The 20985-nt window shown below is 52.7% G+C and overlaps 1 protein-coding gene across 2 annotated transcripts in view; it reads left to right on the top strand.

Annotated features, from left to right (window-relative positions):
* FAM78B (family with sequence similarity 78 member B) overlaps positions 1-20985 on the top strand; it is a 98945-nt gene that overhangs the window by 60269 nt on the left and 17691 nt on the right. The gene's annotated exons all lie outside the window — the stretch shown is intronic.

Here is a 20985-nt window from a genome sequence, read left to right as displayed (position 1 = left end):
TAGCTGCTGGACATAGTAGCTGCTTGAGCCAGGAAAAGAGGAAGGCCGGGGCTGGGCCAGCATCCCTGGGTTGGTCAGAAGACCAGTCCTGTGCAGTGGCCCCAGCAGCTTAACTTCTACCCTCTGAGTCAGCTCACCAAAGGTGACAGTTTATGCTGGTGCCCTTCCTTACATGTGGCCAGCACTTTTCTGGTTTCTGTCGCCCTGTTCACATTTCCAGGGCACGGGATCTCCCAGAGCTTGATTGTATAGTACTTGTCTGTGTTTGCACTTCCAACTCTCAGCCTGTCCAAAGACTGCTTTAGCCCTGTATACTTCTGCCTCCCTCCTCAGAGCTCTGCCAGATGAGGTTTCAGAAGCCAGGTCTCTCATACTTGGGGGCCATGAACTCAATGAGTTTCCCTGTGTGACTCAACTCAAAGCTTGGTGGCCCCGGGAGCCACTGTCAGCCAGGTCTCCCATACTTGGGGGCCATGAGCTCAGTGAGTTTCCCTGTGTGACTCAGCTCAAAGCTTGGTGGCCCTGGGAGCCACTGTCCTGTGCCCAGCCAGTGTGCATTTGGGATGCAGTCACTGTGTTAGTGGCAGAAAGGAGTGGTGAAGTGTACCACGAACCAGGCTTCGGGCAACAGCACGAGAGAGGAGGCAGCAATTGCTCACCAGCTGCACAGGGGGAACAGGAAGACAATGTGTAATGTTCACAGCAGCCAGCGTAAGAGCGTAGCTGGCATCCCTCACTGCCTTGCTCATCAAAGATACCCAGCTATGCAGAGCAAGGATCTGAAGTCAGGATTCAGGACACCCGGGGAACGGCAGGGTCAGAGCCAGCGGTAATGTTCTTTTGAAGACGGCTCTTCATCTTTGCCGGAGCCTAGCACTCCAGGCTGGTTATCTCAACAACTAGCTGGCTTCCTGGGTGTCAGAGGTCAGGGTAGCTTGGAGCGCACGTACACCTGCTGTGGAGAAGAGGAGGAGAATGGTGAAGTGGGTATCTCTGACTACCTCAGGATGGTGGGGAACATTGTTACATTGTTACCCTACTTTACAGATGAGGAAACTGAGGGACTCAGCCTGGACCCGTTAGGACCTCCTGGAACCAGGACTCACATCTGCCGTGGAGCCAGTTTTCTTTTTTTTTTTTTTTTTTTTTTGACAGGCAGAGTGGACAGTAAGAGAGAGAGACAGAGAGAAAGGTCTTCCTTTTTGCTGTTGGTTCACTCTCCAATGGCCGCTGCAGCCAGCACATCTCGCTGATCCGAAGCCAGGAGCCAGGTGCTTCTCCTGGTCTCCGATGCAGGTACAGGGCCCAAGGACTTGGGCCATCCTCCACTGCCTTCCCGGGCCACAGCAGAGAGCTGGCCTGGAAGAGGGGCAACCGGGATAGAATCCGGCGCCCCAACCAGGACTAGAACCCGGTGTGCCGGTGTGCCGGCACCGCAAGGTGGGATTAGCCTATTAAGCCACGGCACCGGCCCACTTTCTTAATGAAGAAAGTGCCGCTGACTACCACCCAGAGGCTGTGCACTTCATATTGCTTAGCTCAGCAACCTTTGCACGGTTGACCATGCACTGAGCAAGGACCAGCCCATGTCCAGCAGTGGCTCCTGGGTGACGACAGGGACTGTGAAACCCAAAGGAGAGTGGGAAGCCCAACTTGGGTTCTTCCCAGCAGTCAGAGCAACTGGGGAGGAAAATTTGCCGAAAGCAGCAGAAGTTCCCAGGGCCGACTGGCAGTTTGAATTTCTTAGAGACAGGCAATATGTTGGTACCAGATGTCATTTTAAGTGAAAAACCTATGGTTATGTTACTTAGATGATCTTCTTTATTTACTCTAACCCGTAATCCAGGAGCCATTCTAGTTTGAGTGTGGGCCGTTGAGCATTCCTGGGAAAACCACAGTTCTGTATTTTTAGATGTTCCCATTTCTAGCTGGGGAATCAATGTTTGTGCCTGCAGCTCCCTGTATTTGCCGTCTGATTGTCTGTGTGTTTGTTCTGTCCCTGGTCCCCGCAGGAGCCCGCACCCCACTCCCTTCTGCAGGGAATGCCACCCCTCCCCCAACAGTGCCTCCCCGTCCCAGAGGCCCGCTCCCTGGGAGGGCCTGAGCCTCTCACGTGGGCTACTGCAGCCCTTCCCCTCCTCTTGCCTTCTCAGAAGGGGAGGCCCGGGGTCCCTGCAGGTCACGAGACTTGGGGGGAGGTGGGGAATGGACATCGTGTGCCAAGGCCATGCTTGATGACCGTGGTGCCCTTAATGAGAACGGTACCAGTGTCCCTCCTGCCCTTCAGTCCCTCCACACCCTCCCCTGGAGGCTGCGGCCAGCCCAGGCCCCAGCTGCGCCTACCCAGGCAGGCTGCATCCACTCACTCAGCCTTTACAGACACTCCTACGTCAGTCCTGTCCTTGGCCCCTGGCCACACCCACTGCCCTCTCTGCCCCCTGCCTTCTTTCCACCTGTGGTCTCCCCTGGGACACCTGTTTCCCTGCCTGAATCCTCCTGGGGCTGCTACCATCACCCCCAGGCTGCTCTGGCCTACAACTACTTGTGGGGCCAGGACAGCAGGAGGGGCTGCCACTTGGAGTTTGCTACTGGAAGAAAGAGAAGCTGCCTGTGCAGTCCCTGGGTAAACCCTGCAGGAGCAGGAGGAATTGTAGATACCCCAGTTGGGCCTCCTGGGCCCCGAGAGCAGGTGCAATCAGTGGCCTTGCACCTGCGGGGCCCTGCTAGGGCAGTAAGGAGAGGCAGAGTTGACCCAACTTTGAGAAGGGCAGGAGAGTCCTAAGTGTCAGCTCCCCTGCCTGCTGACTGAGTCACTTCAGCTCCCGGAACTTGTTTTCTTATACAGAAGCTCCTTGACTTATGATGGGGTTGCATCCAGATAAACCCACGCTGGGTGGAAAGTAGCCTAAGTGGAAAGTGCATTTAATGCACCTGACCTACCTGACAGCCCAGCTCAGCCTGGCCTTCCTTCACCACACTCTGAACGCTTAGGTTAGCCTGCAGTTGGGTAAAATCATCCAACACGAAGCCTGTTCTATAATAAAGTCTTGAATATCTCGTAATCAGCACAATACCTGTATCCAAAACACACCAGAAACATAGTACAGGATGGGGTACCCATTGTCTCTTCTCTGGGGGCTGCACTCACTACCACTGCCTGGAGGGCATAAGACCTTGTATCAGCAGCCTGGAAAAAGATCCAAACTCAGCACTTTCAAGTAGAGCTTCTACTCCATGTTGCATTGTTTTCGCACCATCATAAAGTTGAAAACAACAGCAACAAAAGCATAAGCTGGACCATCGGAAGCCAGGAGCTGTCTGCACATGAAGTGAGATTGATAAGAACCGTGTGCAGAAGGGTTGTTCTGCAGACTAACTGGGGAAATGTGTGTACACTTCAGCAGCTGACATTCTACTCTTGTTCTTGTCACTCTGTCTTGTCCCGCCCTGCCATGGCTCAGCCTCACTAGGCCCCCCGACCACCCTCCTACCCTTCTCGGGGCTCCCTCCAGAATCTGTGACCACTCAGGTTCACAGGAGCATCCATGCAGAATACTCACTGCACAAGAATTAAGGCACTTTCTGCCCCCACCTCGGCAGGGCACTCCTGCACGATCAACCTTCCAAGGAAAGTGAGGACCCCTGGAAGCCAAGGACAGTCTGCCCTGTGGAACATGACAGCATGAACCCACAGTCTCATTGCAGCAGGAGGCAGCATGGCCAAGGGCACTTCTAGGGCCACCTTGCCTGGAAAGTGTCCATCACAACACTCTCATCAGAGTGCAGGTGTCAGCGTGGCACACTCACTTCCCACCAAGGCCTGAAGACATATTCCTGCAAGGAGCACCAGATGCAGCTTCCTTGTGTGCCTGTCCCCTAACAGGGTGGTGGCCTGCTACTTCTGTCCCCTCCTCCAGGCTGCAGCTTCCTGCTCCCCTGGGGCCCACTTGACCCCATCATTCCCTCCATCCTGGTTCCTGCCCCTTGCTTGCCACCACTTTCCAAGTCTTGTCTGGGGACCTGGGCATGTTGCTAAGTTCAGAGCTGCAGACAGCACCCTGTGTGTGAGATCTGCCCTGCAGCCCCACCTCCTGTGTCCCCTCTTACTGCTGCTCCTTTGACTCCTTACAGCACGGACTCAGAACACAGAACACACACTCGTCCACATGCCCCAGGTCCTAACTATTCCCCTTCCCTGCCATCACCAGCCCCACCCCCCGCCCCCCGCCATGCACAGTCACTGCTCCTGGGACCATGTGGTTCACCCCAACAGCAGCACTGTCCTGTCAGAACACAATTATGAACAATTGACATCTTTCCTTAAAAAAAAAAAAAAATCAATGCCTGCATTGCCTCCAGTGCCCGGTCTACACCTGCTAATTTCATTGCTTGCTTCACAAACATCATGAAAAGTGCTGCTCCTGTGACCTGCTTGTCTGCCAAGTGCGGGCCCGGAGAGGCCTCTGCTGATCAGGACTCTAATTCTGCAGAGTTGCTGCGAACACATCGTCCTCTCCTGAGTCTGTCCTCTGTTATTCTGGCACCGGCTCAATCTTGTAGAGCCTGTGCGTGTGGTAAGAAAGAGTTTTATGTAGAAGAAGGCTTTAACATGGGGGCTCGTGAGCTTTGGGTTATAGAGGGCTGGGCGTGTGAAGCCCCAGGGGCAAAGGAGATGAAAAGAGACAGATGCCTCGTTGTCTCCAATTTCTTGCTGAAGACAATGGGAAGAAGAGGCACTTGGAATGGCTGCTTGCAAATTAGATTTTAAGAGCATTTGCCTATTTTTCTTGTGGTTCCCAACCACCACCTGCATCATGTCTTCTGCCGTCTTCCTGCCTGACATCCATTCCAGGCTGTTTCTCACATGCCCACTTTAAGAAATTGCATGGCAGGCTGGATATAAACACAGTATTTTTAAAGAAAAGGGTTATTTATAGATTGCGTAAAGGTTTCTCTGTTCTTCCAGAATGCTTCTCCGTGTGGCTCCTTCAAGGAGTAACTATCCCTGTGTGTGTGTTTCTTTACGCGTCCTTGACTTATTCACTATTGAAGCTACAAATGAACTTGAGAGAGTATAGATTTGGAGTGCAGAGACCCAGCTTTAACTACAGCCTGGCCATGTTACAGAAGGTTGGGCTGTCTCTGACACCTGTGTGCTTGTCTGTAAAATAAGGGTGGTGATCAGACCCCCGCTGCCAGGTGGCATGGTTGGGAGGACTAACAAGTCACTTAGTCCTTCATCCATCAGAAGTGAGGGTTAGAGTGGGAGCTTCACTCCCCTTTGTCACACAGAAATAGGTAGATTGTTCCCAAATTTAAGCGAATATGTTGGGATGTTGTGCCCAAACCAAGAGACTGAATATGCAAAATTCACTCTGAGGAACCCACACCCCCTGGGTCCCCAGGGTCAGGCCTGGAGTTCTGGAGCTTGGAATGACTGGAGAGCAGAGTCAGCCCCTGGATGATAGCACAGGTTTAAGGAAGTGTGAGGTGGGGCTGGAGCTGTGGCGTAGGGGGTAAAGCTGCCACCTGCAGTGCCAGCATCCCATATGGGCACCAGTTTGAGTCCCGGCTGCTCCACTTCCAATCCAGCTCTCTGCTATGGCCTGGGAAGGCAGTGGAAGATAGCTCAAGTCCTTGGTCTCCTGCACCTGTGTGGGAGACCTGGAAGAAGCTCCTGACTCCTGGCTTCAGATCAGTGCAGCTCTGGCCGTTGCAGCCAGTTGGGGAGTGAACCAGTGGATGGAAGACCTCTCTCTCTGCCTCTCCTTCTCTCTCTGTGTAACTCTTTCAAGTAAATAAATAAATCTTTAAAAAAAAAAGAAAGAAAGTGTGAGGTATGGCCAAGTCCAAGGTGAGAGGCCTCTTGGAGAGAGGAGACAGGGGGTGTGAGGAAGGGAGGGGGCGTGGAGAGCACTGACCACCTGGAGGGGCCCCTGTGAACAAACCCCTCTGGTGGGCAGGGGCCGTTGGGAGTGCTAAGCAAGGTTGAGGGTCCAGGCTGCACACATGGTGACCATGCATTTTACTCTCCACATCAGCACTTGCCCCTCACTGGCATAGATAATTAGCATCAATGACAGTGGTAGCTCATCCATTCTTCCTATCTCATGGTTACCCAGTGGTTTACAGGCAGTTTGGACAGTTTTCTCCCTGAGAGTTGAGTTGTGGAACATTCCTCGAAAAGGAGACTTTTGATCCATACAGTTCCCACAGGTTCCAGGTTCTGCGGCTCCCTCATCCCAGTGAGAAGCAGGGGAGGGTGGGAGAAAACGTGATGAAGGTGCATGGAGGCTCAGGACCTGAATCCATCACTTTCCAACTGCTACACCTGGAGAAAATCATTAAACTTCCTGCTCGTTGATCTCCTTATCTGTAAGGTGGGAGACATAGCTACTGTGTAGCATCCTTGGGAAGATTAAGTGAGATCATTTATGAGGGTGGTATTTTGTAGGATGGAAAGTACCGATTTACAAAGTGGTTACTTTCCCATTCACTCAGAGCATCTCCATGGCAGTGGTGGGACCCACAGAGATAACACATGAGACTCCTTGCCCTGAGTGGGCCAGCCAGCTATGGCGGAGTGGAGGAGGGGGGTCGTTATCAAGTCTACCCCCTGCCCGGCAGTCAGTCTGGAGTCTGCTCTTGCCTCATGATGGCCCAGCTTTATGTTCAAGTCATATAGAAACCGCGGCTTCTGCTCTGAGGCTGTTGTGTGTGCTCTTTCCTCTTCTGCTCGTTGGGCACCCAGCATTCTGCTCAGGGCTCACTTGGCTTCCTCCCCAAACCTCAGCTTTCCTCATGTAAAGTGGAGGTAACGTTAGGACTAACCTGGCCAGGCTGTTGCAAGGGCTCATCAGTTAACATGTGTCAGATGTCATGAACGCACCCCCATGACCAAGAGCTTTTGTCATCGTCACCGCCATGCTCCTCTTCCCAGATGACCTAGCTGGGCGCCATGGCCCTGTGGTGCCATGCTTCCATCCTGAAATGTCCCACTTTGTGTTGACATGCACTCCCTCTGCTTCTGCCCTCTCCGAATAACACAAATACACCCTGGGGGCTGGGACCCTGTCTTCTGCACCCAGGAAGGTACCAAACACATGGAAAAAGGTCAAGAAATCACTGCACTGATGTTAGACAAGCCCTGGTTCTGAGGTGGCTTCTATCGATGACTGATTTTGATTGGGACTACCCTCCCTTCGGTGGGGTTAATCATAGCCCAAGAAAGGTGGAGTTAATCACCTGTGATCCCGGATGGCTGTTACACCATTGTTGTTGAAGTAGCTTCCTCCCTTGGCTCTTGACACCTGCTTCCCTGCTGACTTCGACTTTGTTTAGTCCAGTCTCCCACTGAATGAAGAGTCAGCTTCAGGAGGCATTGCCCTGCCAGTGCAAGGGTTGGTCAGGTCCATGGGTCACCGAATTGGCAGATGGTCACGATCGTTCTGCCTGGAGGATGTAGAGAGATTGATTCCCCGTGCTGTGTGCTCCAGAGCCCCCAAACATGGTGCAAGCAGGGTAGGGCTTTTTGTTTTCCTAGTTTCCACATCAGCATCTTTCAACCTGTGCCAGAGCTCAGGGTCAGAGAGCAGACAGTGGGGGAAGAACTGCAGGGCAGTGGAAGGGACGGGAGGAGTGTTGTATAACTGACCTGGCTACCAACTCAGGACCTCACTCTTATTTGAAAAGAGCTGCTTCTGCAGAAGGCACTTATCAGCTTCCTGTTTGGCTCTCAGTCCTCCCCTGCTTCTGCTGTTCGACTTTATCATCTCTGCCAAGAGAAAGAAGAGTCTTGGTGTGGCTGGGGACAGTGGGAGCCAAGTCTCAGTGCCATTGCCAGCCACAGGGCTCCAAGTCACCAAGGACAAGCTGTGGTTATGCTGATAGAGTCCCCTCTTCCTGGGAGACAGCTCCTCCTACTGGGTCCAAGGGATGCTGGCGAGATTCCGACCCCCTCATGCACCTGGAGGCCAAGGCCATCCCGTGACACAGGGGCACAGGCTACATCAGGGCCCGCCACAGAGCTCTCTCCTACTTCCCGGCCCCTTTCACAGCTCCCAGGACCTGCACACAACTCCATCAGAGGACTGCACTTACCCTCTTTCTAGGAGCCTCAAAATAAGCAAGCCATCCTTCATGACTGCTCCCCTGAAGTCTTAAATTCAGAGCAGCCAGTCTCAGGTCTTCTTCCCAGACCCCTCCTGCGTCTCGGTGAGCCCTCTGCTTCCTCCCTGCCCACCCCTCCACACTGCACTCAGACAGTGCCACCGCTGCTTCCCTCTAGCCTCTCCCCTTGCCTCGTGTTACCTCCCTCCTGCAGACTGTGGCTGGTCCTCGGGCTGTAGCAGTAATCAGAGTCAGCATGTTCTAGCCCGGGTAGAGAGACAGATGCTAAGTCATAGGCAGGTTCACACGGAGTCTGGAATTATAGTCAATGAAAAGTTCTGTGAATCAGGGAAAGACAGGTTCTGTAAGAGAGACCTAATTGACTTCAGCATGGGGAGGTCGGGGTGTGTGGGTCAGGGAAGATGTCCCAGAGGAGGTGATGCTTGCACTTAGGTGTGTGAGTCTAAGTGAGGAAAGGTACTTTCCAGAGAGCATATACCAAAGCCCTGAAGCAGAGAGACCTGGCATGTTTGAGGGCCATTAAAGGAAGCTGGTGCAATGGATTGTTGAATGAAACATGGGGGAGTGTGGCCTGAGATGAAGCTAGGCAGGGGCAGAGCTGGACTTTGCAGTGTGCATGGAGCACGTTAGGAGCTTGGGTTGTATTCTGCGGGTAATGGGAAGCCTTGTAAGAGTTGGGCACTGTGGTGGTTGTAGGGACAGGGGAGCAGGGGGAGGCCAGCCCAGCACAACCCAGAGCCCAGATTAACCCAGAGTGTGCCTCCTCTGCCCGGATTCCAAAGCCCAGAGTGGCCGAGTGCTGTGGGACCAAGTCACGCAGCCCCACAGAAGTCAGGAGGGCTAGAACAGTCAGGAAGCTGTTCGCTTAGGATCCAGGGCTGGGAATGGCTTGGCCATAGCTACATGCCACTCCGTGAAGCCTGGGAACTGTAATGGGCGTAAAACCTAACACGCCACATGCTTCTCATGCAACTCAGAAGGCGTCTCCGAGCTGTCACGGTTACCCCATTTTACAGCTCAGCAGACTGAGGCCTGGCACAGGCTCAAGAGTCATGCAGCTGAATGACAGAACACAGTCCGGACCTGGACCTGGACCTGGCTGTTCTGACTCCGAGCCCAGTGCTTTCTACCCCACCCAGCAGGGCCTGCAAAAGAGAGGAGACTCTTGGGGAAGGGCAAGGGAGAAAATAGGACAGGCGGAGTGAAGGTGCGATCCTGGCACCCCTCTGAATCCTCCACAGCTCCCACACAGCTCTGCTGGGTGCCTGAATAGGGGAAGAGCCGGAAGGCTCCTTTTCGCCGCATAACATCTGAAGAGTGTGCAGTTCCTGAGGCTTCTGTTGCACACGAGCTCCCCCGCTGGCTCTCACGCTGATGCCAGGATCATCAGAGCATAGTCAGCCGTCCAGGGACAAAAGCCAGCTCCCCCGCGTGTTTGAAGGCGATGACCGACAACTTGAGCTTGAGCACCATCGGCTCCAAGCCTCTGGCAGCCTTGGCTTCGCACTGGGGAGGCTGACATCTGAGCCACTCTGTGCGAGGTGTGCTAGGAAGTGGCAGCGGCAGACACAAGTGCAGGCTGCCCTCCCCAGCGCTCCAGCACGGCCTCCAACCTGAGTGCCGCTCCTCTCGCTCCCCCTTGCCCTGCAGCCGCATGCCTGCAGGGAGCCGGCTCGTGGTCATCTTTGTGTCCCCTCCCCATGTATGGCCTTGGATGCATGTGGACTTCACAAACGAATTAGCCAGTCAACAAACAAAGCAGGTGGAAAGGACAGATAAGTAATGTGACTGAGAAACTGGAAGCACAGTGTGGTCGTGTGGGAGTCTGTCCTGGGTTTCAGTCCCAGCTCTGCCACTCCCAAGCAAGGAGAGTGCAGACAGGTTACTTAACCATCTCTCCATCTACGTTGTTGCATTGTAAGATGAGGCTACCAGCGCCTCCTTCCAGGGACCAAATGGATCAGCCCTTAGGAAGGGCGTTGTGTGGTGCCTGAGGGCTAGCAGGTGCTCCAGAAATGAGCGTTTCTTTCCATCCTTGAGTGCTTACATTTGAGCTGTGCAAAAGGCAGTTTAGGGGAGCAATTCATGGCTTGCTCTTGCTGTCATCCGGGATATCATTCAAGTACTCTGTGTCTCCGTTTTCTCACATGCAAAATGGGGTAGGTGATGGAGTTGTCACCTGGTGGTGTCATTGCTGATTAAATGACAGAAAGTGTGAGCCACTTACACCTGTGACAACTTAGAGGGGCACCCCACCTGGACTAGCCACATGTGGCTGCACTGGGGGAACACTGAGGTACCCTGAGAAATTCTGACATCACTCTGCCCCTGTCTGCTTTGGTGCTAGCCCCTGTCCACACATGCATGTTTCTGTGTGACTGCATGTCTGCTCACTGCAGACAGGTGTCCCCTCGGTGAGCCAAGGCAGGGCCTATCTAGTTGGACATCTCCATGGCCTTGTCCCCAGGCGGGGCACACACTCAGCTTGCCAGTACCCTCCTGTCTCATGCTGCCACCACCCCAGCCTGGCCCCAACTCAGCAGCTGCTGGTAGCTACTCACATCTGCCCTGCTCAGCGTGCAGTGAAATGCAGTGTGCCAAGTGAGTGAACACAGTCAACCCTGATCGGAGAAGTCTGTGCCGCTGGACGATGCCCCACCCCCATCCTTCTGTTTCCCTATGTCTGCCTCTTCCTCTGCTCACTCTTCCCCAGCCTTCTCCACCCTTCACGGACACAATTTGGTAGGACCTGGGAAGCCCTTTTCCATCTTCCCACCCCCCCATCCACCCATGCCGGCAAAAGAAATGCCTGCTGCTCCCAGGAGCTGGCCAGGGGCACTGGGCAGAGCCTTGTCCCCAACCCCCACCACCACCACCACTAGCCCTCCCTAGCTTGAGGGTCATCTGTGAGCCAACCAGTGCTATAGGGATGGTGGGGGCGGAAGAATTGGGAGAGGGGATGTAGACCATTACTGGCTACAGTGGCCTTTGGTTCTGACCAAGGTGCTGGCCAGTGAGTCAGGTGCTCCAGCTCTGCCACTGCCTGGCTTTGTGATGTTGGTAGGTGAGTGGCCTGAGCCTCTGCCCCCTTATGTGAATAGAAGGGCAGAACGCAGTGCCCACTTGGAGCTTACTGAATTGAGCGCTTAGTAGGATGCTTGGCACATGGTGCTCTCCAGCACATATCAGCTGCTGTCACCAATGGTGGCAGAATTGGCAATATCCAGCACTTGAGAGCCCACCTCTGTCTGTCTTGATCATGTCACTCTTGCCACCACGACTGCCCGCCCTCTATGCCCCGCACCCCCCCCCCCAAACGGATCTCTTTGACTTTTCACTTTATTTCCTGGTTGCCTTCACCCAGACTGTGCATCAATGCTCAGGTACCCAGAGACCCTTAATCACGTAGGAGCCTCGCCCTCAGCTTGACAGCCCAGCCCAGGTCTATCAGTGCCTGCCCTGGCCCATCAGCCTTTCTGCCTGTCCTCCTCAAGTCTCATCACCCAGAGCTCCTGCACTTGGTGCAGCCTAAGCTCTGTGGGTGCTTCTACAGGGTGAGAGGGTGAAGCGTGTAGATGTGGAAGGGGGCCTCTCCTCTCTTCCCCACCTGGGCATCAGTGAGCCTCACACTGCTATGATCAGAGGAACTAGGTTTAAACAAGAACAGCGAACATGCCCTGGTCCTGGCCACACCTCACTGGGTCAGAGAGGCAGGAGAAGGCCAAGAATGCTGTCTGCCGCCAGTGGGCTGCTGGTAGCCCGCACTCCTGCTCTCAGGCTGGTACATAGGACAAATAGCTAGTGACTCCCTATTCATCTTGCAGGAGGCTTAACTATCTTCTCTTTATCAATATCTCATTGACCCTGAGGATTAGTTCCCCTTAATGGTTCCCAAATCAGGGGAAGGAGATCTAAGACAACAGAGCTGAGAGATCCTGAGTTCTGGCTCCTCCTTGAAAGCCAAGGCAGCAGCTTCAGGTGCAGAAGTCAGAGCTGCCCAGGGCCTCCAGTCAGTACCTCCCACCTTCTGTAGACCCATCATATGCCCATGCCACCACTAGACAGCCACAGAAACCTTCTGTGTCGTTGTAAGAGCCAGAGCTGCAGACGTTCTGTGCTCACACAGTCAGTGGGGCTGCAGAGCAGGCAGCTGCAGACTGGGTCAGTGGGCCGGGACAGGGTGAAGTGTGGGGCCCCAAACAGCCTCCTCTAGGGGTCCACCAGAAGATTCTACACCAGGAAGCCATCTGGGTAACACAAAGAAACAAGGTGCACCTCCTCCCAGTCAGTGACCAAGCACAAAGGGAAAAAACAAGAAAGAAAGGGTCAATGGTCACAGTGCCAGGCCTTTTGTGGTCACAGATGCTGCAGGATTCTAGGCTTCAGTGGAGGTGCTGAGGGAGGCCTGGCTTTGGGGCTGGGATGCTGGCAGGGTGCAGGCAGGAGGGGTGCTTTCTCTATCACCTGGCACACAGCTCAGAAGCCTGACACCCAACAAAGCAGAGCATCCATCAAGGCCCAGAGCTGCAGGAGCTCCCCAGCTGCAGGTTGTTCAGGGAACACAGGATAAGCCAGATGCCTGCAAAGGACAAGGAACCAGACTGAGACCCACAGATGCTGCCCTGAGCCCCTAGTGGCCTCTGAGCCCAAGGAGAACCACCCTGTGGGATCCTGTGTTCTGGAAGAAGATGCTCCTCCCTGGGGAATAACCACTTTCTTTCTCTCATCTGAAGCCATAACTTCTTCCTTTTGTGGCCATGGAGGTGCCATGCACTGTCAACATAAGGTCCAGATCTTTAGTCAAAGAATAAAGAAGTTAGACATAGCTTTCCGGTGAGGGTGAGGTTATCTATTTCACCTGCTTGGTTTTACAGATGAGCAAACTGCAGGTGAAGGGCTCTCATTGGTGAAGGTGGCCCCAAGGTCATCCCAGAAGTCATGGAAGAGGGGTCTCTGGCCAGGCGGGGAGTTTCCAGAGCAGGCATTTTTAGACTGAGGACTCTTCCCCCGTAGAATTGTATGCAAAGTGTGTGTGTGTGTGTGTGTACCAGGTTCTCTATGTGACCCACAAAGTCCAGCACAATGTTGAGAACAGAATCATTGCTCAGAGAAGCCTCGTGACAGCAACATGAAGATGTGTATCTCTCTTGGTGGGTGTCGTGAGTGGATCATATATCTCTCTCTCTCTCTCCCGCTCTCTCTCCCTCCTTCTCCCACTCTCTCTCTCTCTGTCAGTGTCCACGTTATAGACACCAAGTGTGGCCATCTGTCCTCCTACTTCCTTGTCAGGATGGAAAATATCTGTAGTCCCATAACCATACACAACCACTTTTCACATTTTGATATATCCATCAAATATTATCTTTTCTCAATTTCAACTATGATTATACCTATAACAGCAGAATTCCAAAATAAGAAGCAAAAACCTCCATCCCCTCCCACTCGTCTTCTGCCCACCACCTGTCTGGCTTTAAGGGATGGAAGTAGAGGACAGAGTAACCTCCATGGACTGCATCAAATGCATGTTGCACCGTCAGGCCCCCCAGCACCACTGCCTAGCCCCTCCAGCTTCTCCCAGCTTTGCTAGATTCATGTTTGATGCCGATTATCAGAAAGAAGGCACTGAGAACCTAGCAGAAGCCCCAGGGACAGCCTTCAGCTGTCACATTGGAGTCTCTCCTGGATTCTAGAAGAGCCCACCCTGTGCTGTCATCTCCATTGCCCACCTGCACAAACCTCAGCTCACCAGCCAGCATACCAGCTCCTCCATTGCTATCCCTTGCATGGCAGCAGCTTGAAGGAAGCCCCTGCTTTGGGCTCCTTTGTCCCATCTTCATGATGTGCACAGTCTTAGTGGGAACACGGCAGCCTGGGTCAGGTAAATGCAGTATGCACACTAGAACTCGTAGAGCGGTCCCTCCCGGGAAGTGACTTTGAGCTGCAAATTGAAGATGAAATGGAGCCAAGCGTTTCCAAAGCTGAAAGAAGACAGATCTGGGTGAAGGGAACAGCAAGTCCCAAGGCCTAGAGGTGGGAGGGAGCGTGCCTCGTTCAGGGACAAGGAAAGTCAATGTTCCTGGCTTGTAGGGAGCCAGGAAGGAGGTGATGGGGATGGGACTGGGGAGCCAATGCGACAGATAATGCAGTGCAGATGTCACTGGTGCAGTAGACAGCTGTCATAGCAGCTTTTCAGAGCAGTGAGGCGTGATCCAGGTCTTGTTTGGGAAAAATCCACTCTTGTGGCTGTGGAGGTAGGGACCTGGTAAGGAGGGTGTTGCATGGTCCTGGGGAGACAAGACATGGCTTGGAGCAAGGTGATGGCCATGGAGTTGGAAAGGGGATCAATTCCAGCCACACCCGAGGTGGAGTGGAGAGATGCATTGGGAAAAGAGCTTGGTGAGGCTTGTGGGACAGGGCAGGAGTCCCCATGCGAGGCCTGCACTCCTTTGCGGTCCTCCTCCACGGTCCTCCTCCAGGACCTCTTGCCCTGTGAACCTCCCTGATCTTGGCCTCCAGGCCCATCATCGCTGCCTCCCCTGGTTACACACAAAACTCAGACGTGAGCAGCAGGTTGCTCCCTAGGGAAGGCTGTGAGCTCCTTAACGATGGAGATTGGACTCTGCCCTGACTGGCAGGCCCTTGCACCTGCTCATGAGCCAAAAGGACTCTCCCTGGCCAGTAGGCAGGACCCTGGGGAGGGACCCAGTGTTGGCCTGCACACCCACCTTGCAGGCGTTAGTGAACACGCCCTGCTTCCCCAGCCCCTGTGGGTAGGGAAAGGAGCTTTGCTCCAAGGAGCTCAGAGTTGGAGTTGGAGGCCAGCCATCCTCAGACCTGAGCCAGACACTGGCCACTGGCCCGAGACCTCAGGGCTGTCCAACAGCAGCAGGTCAGTGGAAGCCTCTGAGAACCCACTGGGACAATGCAGTGGGCATGAGATGGACCAGCCTTCATACAGAGGCCAGAGAAACTCAGTCTAAATGGGACGTGAGGGTGGTGATGAGAAACCTCCACGTAAACACAGAAGCACTCGCATTACTAGGACCCTGAAGGCCACTGGAAATGGGCTTTGCTGCCATGGGAAAAGAAAGCCTCCCAGTGTGCCAAGAAGAACAGGATGTGGTCAGAGGGGAAGGCGGCGGCGGAAGGCTGTATTTACAGGCTGCTCGGAGGCTGACACAAACAGTACAGAATGAGGAAGATCCTAATTTTAAAACTTACTCTGTAATTGTGGTGCAGACCATCTGGGAATCGGGACGCGGACCAGCTCCAGGGCTGGGAACCGGTGTCTGAGGGGCTGCCCAGACGCAGTGGGCTTCGTGACTCCCCCAGGGACCTAGGGCTGGGAACTTGCTCTTCGCCTGTTCCCCCACCTCCCTCCACAGCCCTGCTGAGCCCAGGCCCCCGCCTGCTCCATGCCCTCCGCTTTCTTTCCCTCCCTGCCATGGGCTATTTCTAGTTCCTCTCCTGGGGAGGAGGGTGAGGGAGGAAATGGGGGTGGGGGGGCTAGGTGGAGTTGCAGGACGGACGGAAGTGGGCTACAGAGTCAGAATGGCCCCTGAGTCAGCAGCCCACACACACAGTGCCCCATAGCCCTCCTCGGTGCTGACTGGAGAAGAGCCAAGGTTCTCAGGGTGGCTCCCTTTAACCCAGATTTCTGCTTAGCTGAATGGCAGCTCCTTAGGTGCAAGCCATGAGGATGAAAAGAGAAGGGAGGGGCCCGTCCCTACCCTCTAAGTTAGAGCACAGACTCTCTGAGCAGTGCCTGCCCTCCAGGCAGGGTGACATCATCCCAGCTGATACCCAGACTCTGGAGCAGGGTCTTGGTGTGTTTGTATTAACCCTTTAGTTGATGGGTTAATTTAGGGAGGAGGAGGCATGTAGGGAGGGGGAAGGCTGTCCAGCAGTGGTTCCAGAAAGTTCCAGCATTTTAGCCACTATGGTCATAGCACTGTGTGCCAGCTAATATTACCCAAGACTATTACTTTTCAAAGCTTTAGAGCCATGAATTCAGTAGGAGGGAGGCATCATGAGAAAGCCTATGATTCAGGATCAGAGCTTGGGTTTGCCCCTTACTAGCTGTGTAACCTTGAGCAGGTTCCTTCCTAGGTGACGGGAAGGGGAGTGACACTGCCTTGAGCAATTGATGTACAAAGTGGGTGGGATTCTGTTTGTGAGAGTGCTTTGTAAATGTTAAGACTAAATGGATGTGAGTAAAATACACTTAGCAAGAGGAAAAAAAAAAAACAAAAAACCGCAGATTGACACTGTCCAGAGTTCTAGAGCTTTGCGTCTAGATCTTCCCACCTGTAACTGTCCCTAAGAACTGTGGGTTCTCGAGTAAGAATGCAAAGCCCGAGTGCTATATTTGTAAATATTTTAAAGCTATAAGTCAAACTAAGAGAGTGTTGAATCAACTGTGTTCTATCCTCCTGCTGAGACAGATACTTAGCAGCCTGGAGGCTGGGTTTGGATTTAGAACTCCTGGACTTCAAATTCTGTGCCTGAATGGAGCAGCAGCAGAACTGGTGACCATCAGTCCTGGCCCCACTTGCCTCCCTTCGCACCCCTTGCTCTGTACCATGTTGAGAAATAGGCACCGTCGCACATGTGCGTGTGGACACCCCACACGTGGCCCGAACTCCATGCGTGCCGCAGACAGCAGCCATTCTCACACATTGCACTGCACTGCCCTGGGAATAAAGACCTGGAAAGGGCCTGTGTGGACCTGGAGGTGTGTCCAGGGCCATTTAGGCTGGGAATACTGAGATCCCAGGAACCCAGAGGGGGGTCTGGGAGGAAGGCCACTTCCTCACAGCCACACGGGCTCCTTGCCCAGTATGGAAGGGCATAGCCAAAAGGTACCAGAGTGAGTCCCCTTTACCAGGAGAGGCCATGCCAGGGTCCCTCTCAATAGCTGCCCAGGAAGCTCTCCAGGGCTGAAACCATCAGTCCTCCATGTGTGGTTCCCCCAACTCCCATCCCGCACTCCATCAGGGGATTTAGTATCACTAGAGCTCCTACACACCTGCCCACTTGCTGCTTCTAAGAATGCTGCTGCCCTTGGGGCTGGCACTGTGGTGTAGTAGGCTAGGCCTCTGCCTGTGGTGCAGGCATCCCGTATGAGTGCCAGTTCGTATCCTGGCTGCTCCTCTTCTGATCCAGCTCTCTACTAATGACCTGGGAAAGCAGTGGGCCCCTACCCCCCAGAGACCCAGAGAAAGCTCCTGACTCCTGGCTTTGGACTGTTCCAGCTCTGGCCAATGCAACCATGTGGGGTGTGAACCAGTGGATGGAAGACCTTTCTCTGTGTCTCTCCCTCTCTCTCTCTGTAACTCTGCCTCTCAAATAAATAAATAAAAATCTTGCCAAAAAAAACACAAAAAAAGAATTGCTGCTGCCAGCCCCCCCCCCCACCACCACCACCACCAAGACCTCAATGACTGCAGTGCAACAGGGAAAGAAGCAGGAGGCAGGGAGGGGTCTGCTTTTCATGGGCACCAGAGGAACTGGCTGGGTCTGGCTGGAGCCTGGACCTTAACTCAGGGACTGCTGATTTGCATGGAATGCATAACATGAGCTTGTTTGATGGAGATTTGCCTGTTTCTTCTAAAAATGGGATGCAGAAAGCATGAAGGTTGCAATAATCGATGTTTTCATTATTAGGCCCATTGGCAAGTCCATTAGCTGTGAGCTTTGGGTCAATGGCTGATTGTCTAAAACAAAAACACTGTTTATCACAGTGAGAAGGAGGGTTGTGGAAGAAGGCAGTGACCAGGATGTAACTGATGTTGACATTGTGTATTACAGTTTACAAATCATTTGCTCATATATCCGCACCTCCTTTGATCCTTGTAACAGCTCTGAGATGCAGGGAGGCCTGGAGTTATTTTTCTTCCCATTTTACACATGAGGAACCTGAGGCTGACAGAAGCAATTTGAAGTCGGTCAACAAGCTCTTAACTCAGGGCAGACACCCTGGTCTCCTAAAGGCGGTTTTGCTTCCTCTGTTCATTGCCCCAGAGACTCCAAGGAAGGAGGATTGAGATTAGGAGCTCAAAGGAGCTCTTGCCACATGTGTGTTGCAGGAGACAAGGCAGGGTTGAAGTCGGAGAGACCTGGCTTCACATCCTGGCACTGACCCTTTCCATCTGCGTGATGCGGGATAGTTTACACGGAGCTTCTTTTCCTGGTATCGGACGGAGCACAACGATTCCTGCCCCAAGTGTCAAGGCCCTGCACATGGAAGGGCTGAGTAGCTAATGGGGTCACTCTTTTTTTTTTTTTTCAAGATTTTATTTATTTGAGGGGTAGAATTACAGACAGAGAGAGGGACAGAGAGAAAGAGAAAGGTCTTCCATCTGCCATTTCACTCCCCAAATGGCCACAATGGCAGGAGCTGGGCTGATCTGAAGCCAGGAGCCAGGAGCTTCTTCCAGGTCTCCCACATGGGTGCAGGGACCCAAGGACTTGAGCCATCTTCTACTGCTTTCCCAGGCCATAGCAGAGAGCTGAATCAGAAGTGGAGCAGCCAGGACTCAAACCAATACCCACAGGGGATACTGGCACTGCAGGTGGAGGCTTAGCCCACTGCACCACAGTGCCGACCCTGGTGTCATTTCTTTCCTACCCCTGCTCCATCTTTGTGTCTTACCAAGACCTAAACTTATTTTTTTTATTTAATGAATGCATTTTTACATAAATATAACTTTAGGAATATAGTGGTTCTTTTCCCCATACTCCCCATCCAGCTCTCATCCCCCCTCTCATTCCCTCTCCCATCTCCTTCTTCATTATGATCATTTTTAGTATGACTTTATATACAGAGGACCAACTCTATGCTAATCTTAGATTTCAACAATTTGCCCCCACACCCACACACAACATATAGAATACAGTTTGGGGAGAGAATTTGCAGTCAATTCTCATATTACAGTTCAATAGGGACAGAGATCCTACCTGGGGAGCAAGTGCACAATGACTTCTGTTGTTCCTTTAACAATTAACACTCTTTTTTTTATGAAGTCAGTGATCATCCGAGACTTTTCTCATGGGCTGCCAAGACTATGGAAGCCTTTTGTGACCATAGACTTCGTCGGTATTTGGACACAGCCATAAGCTACGTGGATGATCTCTTCTCCCTTCAGAGAAGAGTGTCTCCTTCTTTGATGACCCTTTATTTCCTCTGAGGTCTCACAGAGGTCCTCCATGTAGGATTGATTTTTTTTTTTTTTTTTTTTTTTTTTTTGGTCACAGAGTCTTGTCTTTCCATGCCTGAAATGTTCTTGCAGGCCTTTCAGCCCGACCAGGAAGCCTTATGGGTTGATTCTGAGGTCAGAGTGTTATTTACTGTGAATGTCATTCTAGGAGTCTGCTGTGTGGACTGCTTCCCAGGTTGATCCTTCCTTCCTTTTTAATTCTATTATTTTTACCGGATACTTGATGTTATTTATATCATCCCTTTTAAACTTAGACCGATCTATCTGTTGCCTTTAACATTGAATATGATCATTGTAACAGTGAAGATGGCCAACACCTAAACTTAAAGGTCTCTTACTTTGTGCTCTTAGACTGTGCTAAGTACTCCCCATGTATTATCTCACTTTATTCTCATGCCAACTACATCAAGTCAGTACTGTTTCATGGGTGGGAAAGTAGCTCAGAAAGGTCAGGCAAGCTGTCCAAGTTCACACAGCCAGAGGCGGCAGCCCTGGTTCAGTCTGGGTCCAGAAGTGCTGCTTTCAGCCGTCACGCCAGACTGCTTCTCCCCTTCACTGCCCAGCTGCTTCGAGGAAGCACTGGGACTTGTGCTTGCCCATTCCCTCCGTAACCCCTTACAGAGTGACCTCCACCAGTCTATCCTCACTTCTGTCTTCCATAATTAACAAAGCTACTGACTTTGCCTTAACCCCATTCTCTTCGATTTCTGTGGCTTTTGACTCTGCTGACTCTGTGAAATTCTCTTGCCTTGGGAAACTGTTCTCCCTCTTCCCTGGTTATTCCTGAGCTTTCCAGAACCTTCTTTATCTCTCCACATCCTAAGCTGCTCCTGGCTCAGCCACATGAATCGAAAGTTTCTGTACATCTCCGGCCCCTGGCTTCCTCCTGAGCTCCAGACCCAGTGTGCAGCCGCCCACTCACAGTGTCCACTTGTCCAGTCAACTGCACAGAAGCAGCAGTGCCCAAATTGAAGTTCCTGGTCTCCTCTCACTTTTTGCTTCAGATCACTTTGATATTTATTTATTCAAATAATTTCAGGCTTCCTCTATAATTGTAAGTCCTGGAGACATAGCAGTGAATAAAATATTAGAAATCCATGCCTTCTTGGAGGTTTGGGAGTGGGATGAAAGTAAACAGATCCTTAGCAAAGTAAGTATGTGGTATATTAGAAAATACTATGGACCGGCGCCATGGCTCACTTGGCTAATCCTCTGCCTGCGGCACCAGCACCCCGGGTTCTAGTCCCTGTCGGGGCACTGGATTCTGTCCCAGTTGCTCCTCTTCCAGTCCAGCTCTCTGCTGTGGCCCGGGAAGGCAGTGGAGGATGGCCCAAGTCCTTGGGCCCTGCACCCGCATGGAGACCAGGAGGAAGCACCTGGCTCCTGGCTTCGGATCGGCACAGCGTGCCGGCCGTAGCGGCCATTTGGGGAGTGAACCAACGGAAGGAAAACCTTTCTCTCTGTCTCTCTTTCTCTCTCACTGTCCACTCTGCCTGTCAAAAAGAAAAAAAAACGAAAATACTACGGGGAGAAATTAGAAGAGATGGGAGTAGCAGTGCTGGGATAGGGAGTTGCAACTTTACATGTGATTGGCAGGAAACTGGCACAAGGAATGGTGGAGGTAAGGAAGCAAGTC

The sequence above is a fragment of the Lepus europaeus genome, chromosome 5, assembly GCF_033115175.1.
Source record: "Lepus europaeus isolate LE1 chromosome 5, mLepTim1.pri, whole genome shotgun sequence".
NCBI lineage: Eukaryota > Metazoa > Chordata > Mammalia > Lagomorpha > Leporidae > Lepus > Lepus europaeus.
Note: the sequence above shows the minus strand (reverse complement) of the source record. Positions and strands in the feature narration are given on the sequence as shown.